The following is a 9,070-nucleotide window of genomic DNA, read 5'->3' as shown; positions in this document are numbered from 1 at the left end:
GGGACTCTCAAAAGTCTTCTCCAACACCACAGTTCAAAAACATCAATTCTTCGGTGCTCAGCCTTCTTCACAGTCCAACTCTCACATCCATACATGACTACTGGAAACTATCATTACCATACAGCTAATTTTCTAACTACTATTCAAGTTAAGAATATCTAGGAGTTTGAAAGCACATTTTAAAAAATTTAACACAATCTACCAGTTTACAAAATCTACAAAAGTAGTTCAGATATTCAGAACAAACAAGGTAAAATTTCTCTAGCTTCTATACGGCTAAAATTACTGTTTTTAAAATCTTTTCCCAGTGAATTCTGGGTAATTTAAATTACATCTAATTTCATCTCCTGGGTCAGTGTTTCACAAAAGATGCTTAACATTCTTTTGCAAATCATATTCATTTATGAACAGAAACATCAAGCATTAGTGGGTTTGCCATTCCCTTCTCCACGGGATCTTGCCAACCCAGGGATCAAAACTGAGGTCTCCTGCCTTGCAGGCAGATTCTTCACCATCTGAGCCACCAGGGAAGATCCCAAGAATAAAATTAATTACTGGATTTCAAACTGGTAAAATTTAAAGCATGGCTTCCTGATATCTGTAAATGTTACAATCAAATTTTATTAGGGATGCTTCCTGCGCCACAACACTATGGAAAGCGTTTAATAGGCATGTACTGTAAAAATAATAATGAATGTTTAATTGTTGTTTGAGCGGTTATGAAAAGGTTGTTTACATGCTGTGAACACACCCTCTGAGGCTCTTGGTGGGTCAGCCTCCACTGACCATGGGGCACACCTCCTTTCCAAGCGTTAACTCAGCATGAATTTACTCAAGAAGCCCAGGAGCTGGCCCCAGGCCCTGCCCGTTGCACAACCCCAGGCGATGCCATCCCTGCTGACTTTTGTAGTTGGTAGCACAGTATCCCCAGGCCACCTTTTCACTCTGACGGCACCCTGAAAAATGCACCCAACTCATGATATGTTAAAGGAAGTATAAAAGCCACATAAATCCCCCTTGACATGTCAAATCGATTCAAACATGCCCCAACTTCCTTCCAGATCAACGGAACCTGTCAGGAGCCAATTCTAATGTGGAGCAAATCTGCTCCTTCTACTGGGCAATTCAGGGGACCTCCAGGGGCCAGGGGCCAAGCTGCATGTCTGAGATGGATGATGGGTCTATTTGGTCCACACAAACATATTCACACAATCCAACTTCTAACCAAGAGTGTACACACACACACACACACACACACACAGATGCCCAGCGGACGACCAGGGTGAGGCCTGAGATGCGTGCGCCCAATGCCACACTGGGTCTCGTCACCTTGGTAACCTCTCTAGTCTAGCTCCTGACAACTCGACTGAATCGCTACAGAAGCCCTATAACCAGAGAACGAATGCTCTGCAGACGCTGACTGCCAAGCATCAGAGCCGAGACTCCAGAAGGGCTGCAGAACAGGTTCGCGGCGGGCCCGGTCTGCTTGGGGGCGGTCGTGGGTGTGCACAGGAAAAGTGCCATGTCCACTGGCTGCAGTCAGAGGTGTGTGGTCTGAGGGGTGCTAGCTCACTGGGGGCTTGAGTTTCTAGAGATATTCTCTGGCGCCCCCACCAAGGCTCTCATTCAAATGCCACAGTTTCAAAGTTCAACTGAGAATCTTTTTGTTCGGAAGTTCATATATATTTTCCCTTGGAGAAACATTATGCATCTTGGTTGGTATGTTGACCAGCTCATAAAAAGAGTCCATAAACTTAGGGTGATAATGAGAAGGAAAAAAAAATTGAGAAACACTGATCGTGCCTAAGAGTAGAGTTACAAGGAAAACCAAAAAAATCTCACTTAACAAGTTCTCATCTAAACTCGAGAGGCACATCGAGTTGGTTTGGTCCCTCTTCCCTGTTGGGAGGTATCAGTAAAACTGTTACGAGCTAGCCATCAGTATAAACGCCTAAACTCTTAAACAGAAACTATCAAAACCAAACCTTAAACTATCTCTGAACTATCCAACATTAATCTCAAGGCTTATTTTCAGCTACTCTGTTAATAGTATGTCTATGTAACACTTAAATTTAGTAGGTATATTCAAACACTTTCCCCCAAAAAATTCAAAACATGTCTAAACTGAACATTTTTCAGGTTTCTAAGACAACCTTAAACATATTCAAACTGCAGATTCAGTCTTACTTGTCTACCCTGACACTGAAATATTTACACTTTGCATACAGCAACCCTGCTTGCTGCCTTCTTTCTACCCATAGACGAGACATCAAATGCAGGGGTCTCAGTACACCTCCTTCCTGTCCCGATTACAACCCTGCTTGTCACTTGAGTCATATTATAAGACAGTTAAAATGTGATGTGTCTGCTAAGATACCCTTTAATCTTCAAAGATTTAAATCACATAAGCTTTCTGTCAAGCAAACAGTTATAAAATTAAGTGTTTCTAGCTACATAAAGAGCATTAAACAGTGAGCATACTGAATGTATTACTACCTTTTCCCAGTTTTCCTAGTTCTCCCTACCCCCGGCCCCGGGAAAAACAAAATCACGTGTTACACTCCCCAAAATCTATGGATAGTTTAAGCCATGGCCAGCATTTGGTAAGCCATATAAATACACTTATTTCTTCATGAAAGACAGAAAGAAGGCAAGAATCAGATCAACGAGCCTTCGCTACATGGTAGAGCTAGACTCTTAAGAGAAAATGATTTAAATTTTTTCTTGTAAGAGAATTTAACGTCTGTGAACATCATAAAAGATTTGCACCACCTGGTGGAAAAGCAAAGATTCAAACACGTTAAATCTCTTTATTACAGAGCGTTTCTTAGGTGCTCTTGGATCAAAGGCCCTAATTTCAGGCCTCCGATGAAAGCCGTGGGGGTGCACGTGCGCGCCTGCTCACAGCGGGGGCAGATTCAGACACACGACCAAGAAGCATGTGCAACATGCCCTGCCTCCGGCAGGAGGAAACGTCCACATTTCTTTTTGCTTGTACTTCCTCTTAACTGCTGGGCATCTGGATCCTCACCCCAGGCCGGGGAATCCACCATTCCACAGGGCCAGGCGCTGTCCTCCCCGATCCTGGATGCAGGGTGAGGTCAGGCAGCAGCCCTGCGCTCCAGAACGCCGCATCCCCAGGACGCTTGTACACAGGGTCTCCGCAGGGCGCTGCCCTGGGTCCAGGACTGCCCTGCGTGGCCACCTCATCACGCTGCCCCTCGCTGTGACCTTGCACACACAGCTTCCAACCTGTCTTTTAACCACAGGTATCCACTTGTGCGAAGGGATTATGTGAGCTATTAGATATCTTCCTAGTGAATTCCTTCACTGACTGAGAGCCTGCTTCTCTTCTTTGCAGTCAGGAACCTTGACTGTAAGTCCGCTCCTACTTTATTATAAGCCTCGGCCAGCGCCACCCCACCCCCACAATCAACCCGTCCCATGGCCTTCTTATCAACTTGGAGCCAATGGGAAAAATAAGGCCCGAAGAGCTACTGGAAGTGAAGATAAGAGAGTGACCAGTCACAAAATGCAAGAATATGCTGGCTGGAACTGAAGCGAGGTTCCTAAAACCCATCCCCAAACAGGCTCGTTCACCAGGGCAGACGCCATATCCTTCTAGCTGGTATTTGAGGCAACAGGCATAATTTCAATCAAAGTGACTGGCAAGCATCTAATTAAAGAAAACTGGTTAAAAAAAAAAAAGCTAGGTGGTATAGAAATAAAAATCAACGCCCACTGTCTTTAATCAACAAAGCAAAGATCTGTGTCCTCTTCCCATTACACGTGTCACATGAAGACATATACATCACTTCAATCTGGAAAAGGCAACCCTGAATTTCAAAATAATCTCACAATGTTTTCAGTTGAAGTAGAAATATGCAAGTTTAAATCCGTTTAGTTTAGATAAATGCGCAACAAAGACCCAGAAATGATCATCTATCCGAAGACACAAGTCTAGCTTCTGGTAAGAGTTAGGACCGAAGGTACAAATGTTTATTCCACGTGCCAGTCACCTTGCCAACTGCATTACACAGGCGCGGGTGCTAAGTCGCTTCAGTCGTGTCCGACTCTTTGCAACCCTGTGGACTGTAGCCCACCAGGCTTCTCTGTCCGTGGAATTCTCCAGGCAAGAATACTGGAGTGGGTTGCCACGCCCTTCTCCACAGGATCTTCCCTACCCAGGGGTCGAAGCTGCGTCTCTTTATGTCTCCTGCGTCGGCAGGCAGGTTCTTTACCGCTGGTGCCACCTGGGAAGCCAGTATTACATGTGGCATCTATTTCAATCCTCATCAATACCTGTGATGGATATATCATACTCCTTTGGTAATGCAGAGAATGAAGCTCAAAAGTTAAAGGTCTCATCCGCGTAACAGAAGGATCATAAGAGGCAGAGTACAGATGCAAAACTCTGATTTGTCAATTTCTAAAGTTCATCCTGGTCCCTTCCTTTCCTGACTTTGAGGTGTGAGGGGTTAGGGAGCTGGGAGTTCTTAACTTTATGTGTGTGCTATGTCCACCTTTGCAGTCTAGCAAAATCTACAGACTTCTTCCCAGAATGTTTTTAAATGCATAAAACACATAGGCTAATTAAAAAAAATCAATTATGCCAAATATTAAAAATTCTACTTAAGAAATACTATCTACTCTTCTTTAAGAAGACATTATGTAAGATCTAACAAAACACTTAATAACTACTGCTTTTTGCCTTCGGTAGAAAGGACATCAAAAGCTCAAATCATTACAACATAATGAATGTGCACGACATTAAAGTCTAAGAGATATATCATGTTCCTTAATTTTTTCTATATAGGACACTTTAAAAAAGAAAAAGAATCATAAATGGCAGAGCTTATTATTTAGATTCTATAATGTGGAGTATTTTTTTAAAAAGGAAAATACTTACTGCTAGTATTTATTTCACACACAAAATCCTTTCCTATAATAGCCAATAAAACTTGTTTGCCAACCACATAAAACCACATTATCCACAAATATGTTTTTATTTAGCTGTAACCTATTACTCAGCAATAAACTGCTAAAGGGAATACAGTCTCATGTATCAAGAGTCAGAAAATCTAATTTTTGCCACTGATTCATGTACAGTCTTGAGAAAATCATCAATGCTCAACGTAGGAATGACCACAATAGGAAATACACAAAGCAACTTACACGGACAAGTACGTTTTGATTCTGAGCGATTCGTGTGGGTGCATGCTAAGTCACTTCTGTCGTAGTGGACTCTCTGCGACCCTACGGACCGTAGCCTGCCAGACTCCTCTGTCCATTTGGAAGCATGGACAAAGGGCAGAATACTGGAGTGGGTCACCATTTCCTCTCCCAGGGGATCTTCCCAACTCAGGGATCGAAGCCGAGGCTCTTATGTCTCCTGCACTCGCAGGCAAGTTCTTTACCACTAGCGCCAAGGTATTTAGCAAACAGCCTGACCAGCAGAAGTTCAACAACCAGGTAAATGGGGCACCACTAACGAGGCAGACCGCTCCCACTGTGCTCAGAAAGCAGCAGGAGCTGCGAGGTAACCACAGGCAGTCCTTCCCACGCCTTGCGACCTCACACCCTCCTCGGTCTGATCCTCAGCACTGTCTCCCTGCCCTCCACCCCGCTCCTCACAGTGAAATCCAGCCTGAAGAAAAGACAGCTTTTGCAAATGTACACATCCTTCCCGGCTCGCACATCCCACCTTTATCTGGACCATCGCCTCTGCTCAGATTACCTCCTCCCTGATGGTCATCTGGTCAACTCGTCCGTTCTCCAAGACCAGTTCTTGCATCGACTTCTCTGGAAGGTCACTCTCCTCAACTACATTCTGAGCTGTGTCAGGTACCCACAGGCATGACCAGATGGGATGACCTGGGGAGCTTTGTACCCCTGGGGTCTAGAGTGGTACCCTGAACACAGACCGAAGAATTAAACTGAAGAGTCTGATGGTAAATGCTTAATTGATGTCTGAAAAAAATCTAAAATTTTCATATTGCTGTTACCCTAACAAAAGTGTTTCCACAAAGACCATGTAATTATACATGTAACTGTACATTATATTTTTGCATGTAACAACAAGCATTTTTCGTATTTCCATGGGATCTCAAAAACTATCGTTTTTAGAGCCTGCTAGTACAGAGAATCACTTCACTACACTACACTAAACGGCATCCAAGTCACGTCCACTATTTTGCTGTTAATGATAACGCTAAATGAACACAGCTCAGAAGCAAGAACGTCTCTCTGAAAGAATCATTTCTTTGGGATAAATTCCAAGAAACAGAAAACCTGGGTAAGGGGGTTTGTTTCAATGTGCTTATACTCAGGTTTACACCCCTTGGAGGCTTGCCCTTGTCACCAACAACAAATGATTACCCATCTCCTCCACACAACCTCAGGAAACCTGGGTGTTTTTTTTCTTTTTTTAATAGCAAATGTACTGGTAAACAAAAATTATCTCTATCTCATTTTCGCTTTTTATTACCGAGAGTTACTTTTCCACATATTACTTTATCATTTCTAGTTTCCCTTGTCCGTTTACCTGTCATATTTTCTTACATATTAGAATGCATGCTCAGTCGGTAAGTCATGCCTACCTCTGCAACCTCATCGACTGTAGCTTGCCAGGCTCCTTTGTCCACGGGATTTCCCAGGCAAGAATACTGGAGTGGGTTGCCATTTTCTTCTCCAGGGGATCTTTCCAAACCAGGGATCAAACCCATGTCTCCTGCATTGGCAGGCAAATTCTTTACCAGTGAGTCACCAGGGAAGCCCATATATTAGAACAACTTACCTTTAACAGACTTTGTCTAACGACTCTGGGATAAATATTTTATACGTTTATATGTGTCATGCTTTTTATTTGAATTCTAACTCTCCAAACCTGAGAAGGTAATCTCTCCAGAGGTCTGGCATGTTCTTCCACATTTCCTACTTTTTAAAAACATGATTTTCTATATGTCCACTCTTTAAAATTTATGTTGACTTATGTGGTGAAGTTTCAGTATCTTCCTTCCCAAGTACCTACTCAATTAAACCCAACATCATTTTTAAATGATCCTTCCCTGCCGGTGTATATGCATTTGTGTGTGTGTAAGAGTAATTCCAAAATTGTAAATGCTAAAAAACAAAATGCACTTTAGAAACAGATTTTAACATCAGCTTTGCTGATATACACACAAGTTCACAGAGCAAGGGGTACGTGAAAAGTAAAATGTACCATACATAACATGTACAAAGGTCCATATAGTCAAAGCTGTGGTTTTTCCAGCAGTCATGTACGGATGTGAAAGTTGGACCGAAAGAATAAAGATGACTGATAACTGAAGAACTGATGCTTTCAAACTGTGGTGCTAGAGAAGACTATTGTTGCTGCTGCTGCTAAGTCACTTCAGTCGTGTCCGACTCTGTGTGACCCCATAGACGGCAGCCCACCAGGCTCCCCTGCCCCTGGGATTCTCCAGGCAAGAACACTGGAGTGGGTTGCTATGTCCTTCTCCAATGCATGAAAGTGAAAAGTGAAAGTGAAGTCACTCAGTCGTGTCCGACCCTCAGCAACCCCACAGACTGCAGCCTACCAGGCTCCTCCAGAGCCCCTTAAATAGCAAGGAGATCAAACCAGTCAATTCTAAAGGAAATCAACCCTGAATATTCATTGGAAGGATTGATGCTGAGCTGAAGCTCTAATACTTTGGCCACCTGATGTGAAGAGACTCTAGAAAAGACCCTGATGCTAGGAAAGACTGAGGGCAAGAGGAGAAGGGGGCGACAGAGGATCCGACGGTTGGATGGCATCGCTGACTCAATGGACCTGAGTTTGAGCAAATTCTGGGAGATAGTGAACAGGGAAGCCTGGTGTGCTGCAGTTCATGGGGTCACAGAGTTGGACACGACTTAGCAACTGAACAACAAAAATGCACCATACGTAATTTTTCACTGAAATTATGTTCACCAAGATTTACTTGTAAACAGGTCCTGACACGCTACTTCTCTGAACTATTTTATTATTTCAATTAAAAAAGAAAAAAAGCATGATTACAATTCTTTCCTTAAACAATCATCCACATACATTTCAAAAGGACAAGGCATTATTTAAATATACTTTGTCTCCACTTTTAGTAAATCCTATAGGCAGAATTCGGAGAAGGCAATGGCACCCCACTCCAGTACTCTTGCCTGGAAAATCCCATGGATGGAGGAGCCTGGAAGGCTGCAGTCCATGGGGTCGCTGAGGGTCGGACACAACTGAGCGACTTCACTTTCACTTTTCACTTTCATGCACTGGAGAAGGAAATGGTAACCCACTCCAGTGTTCTTGCCTGGAGAATCCCAGGGATGGGGGAGCCTGGTGGGCTGCCATCTATGGGGTTGCACAGAGTCGGACATGACTGAAGTGACTTAGCAGCAGTAGCAGCAGCATAGGCAGAATTCTATACAATAAATCTGGTATTTTGGGAAAGATTAAGCTGTGACTCCAAACTAACAGACATATGACAATCTATTTTTTAAATAATTTGGAAATATACTGAACAGTTTTCACTGTCACTGATTAAACTCATGGATCAATCCGAGCAGGGCCATATAGGTGTCTAGACTCACACACACACAGACTCAGCCACATATGCACACCCTTTATGGAACAGAAAAAAATAATACCCACATCCATGAGGTGTCAGTAGTTCTTCATACATTTGGTACCAAGTGCTTGCTTCACACAAATGGTATTTTTTCCGAATCTAACATGTGTCCAAGCCCCCGTGCTTATTTGAGCTGTTTTCCCCGGATATTTCTGTTGAGACCCTGCACTTACAGGGCTTTTCCAGTGACATGTCAGGTCAGATGCCACATGTAGCCTGGCGCATCAAGTGGAGAAACCACACCAAGAGTCCAAGCTACTCTTTTTTTTCTTTCTCTTCTTTTAAATAAATAAATATATATATATATATATATACACACACACACACACATATACTTTTATGTCTTGACTTTTGGCTGTGCTGGCTCTTCATGGCTGCCCTGGCATTTCTCTAGTCACAGCAAGCGTGGCTTCTCATTGCGGTGGTCTCTC

The 9,070-nt window shown here is 43.2% G+C and overlaps 1 protein-coding gene across 3 annotated transcripts in view; it reads right to left on the bottom strand.

Moving 5' to 3' along the window:
• The window catches only part of HIVEP1 (human immunodeficiency virus type I enhancer binding protein 1), a 137,981-nt gene that overhangs the window by 100,490 nt on the left and 28,421 nt on the right, over window positions 1–9,070 (bottom strand). The gene's annotated exons all lie outside the window — the stretch shown is intronic.

Source organism: Bison bison, unplaced genomic scaffold, assembly GCF_000754665.1.
Source record: "Bison bison bison isolate TAMUID 2011002044 unplaced genomic scaffold, Bison_UMD1.0 scf7180017864053, whole genome shotgun sequence".
NCBI lineage: Eukaryota > Metazoa > Chordata > Mammalia > Artiodactyla > Bovidae > Bison > Bison bison.
Note: the sequence above shows the minus strand (reverse complement) of the source record. Positions and strands in the feature narration are given on the sequence as shown.